A 788-nucleotide genomic window follows, 5' to 3' on the forward strand; every position below is an offset into this window, starting at 1 on the left:
CCTCATCAGTTTTTAGCTGAATTCTTGCAAATCTGTGACACTGTCAAGACTAATGGGGTTGACCCTGAGGTCTACAGACTTATGCTATTCCCTTTTGCTGTAAGAGACAGAGCTAGGACATGGTTGGACTCACAACCTAAAGAAAGCCTGGACTCATGGGAAAAGCTAGTCAATGCCTTCTTGGCAAAGTTCTTTCCACCTCAAAAATTGAGTAAGCTTAGAGTGGAAGTCCAAACCTTCAGACAGAAGGATGGAGAATCCCTCTATGAAGCTTGGGAAAGATACAAACAATTGATCAGAAAATGTCCTTCTGACATGCTTTCTGAATGGAGCATCATAGGTATTTTCTATGATGGTCTCTCTGAACTATCCAAGATGTCTTTGGATAGCTCTGCTGGAGGATCTCTTCATTTGAAGAAGACGCCTACAGAAGCTCAAGAGCTAATTGAAATGGTTGCAAATAACCAATTCATGTACACTTCTGAAAGGAATCCTGTGAACAATGGGACTAATCAGAAGAAAGGAGTTCTTGAGATTGATACTCTGAATGCCATTTTGGCTCAGAACAAGATATTGACTCAACAAGTCAATTTGATTTCTCAAAGTCTGTCTGGAATGCAAAGTGCACCAAGCAGTACTAAGGATGCTTCATCTAAGGAAGAAGCTTATGATCCTGAGAACCCTTCAATGGAAGAGGTGAATTACCTAGGAGAACCCTATGGAAACACCTATAATTCTTCATGGAGAAATCACCCAAATTTCTCATGGAAGAATCAAGAGAAACCTCA

The 788-nt window shown here is 40.6% G+C and overlaps 1 non-coding gene across 1 annotated transcript; it reads right to left on the reverse strand.

Moving 5' to 3' along the window:
- Positions 1-213: 213 nt before the first annotated feature.
- LOC130956247 (small nucleolar RNA R71) lies at positions 214-321 on the reverse strand. Its single transcript, XR_009077046.1, has one exon. It is a non-coding gene; the product is annotated as a small nucleolar RNA R71 (small nucleolar RNA).
- Between the last annotated feature and the right edge of the window lie 467 nt (positions 322-788).

This window comes from Arachis stenosperma, chromosome 1 (genome assembly GCF_014773155.1).
Source record: "Arachis stenosperma cultivar V10309 chromosome 1, arast.V10309.gnm1.PFL2, whole genome shotgun sequence".
NCBI classification, from domain to species: domain Eukaryota; kingdom Viridiplantae; phylum Streptophyta; class Magnoliopsida; order Fabales; family Fabaceae; genus Arachis; species Arachis stenosperma.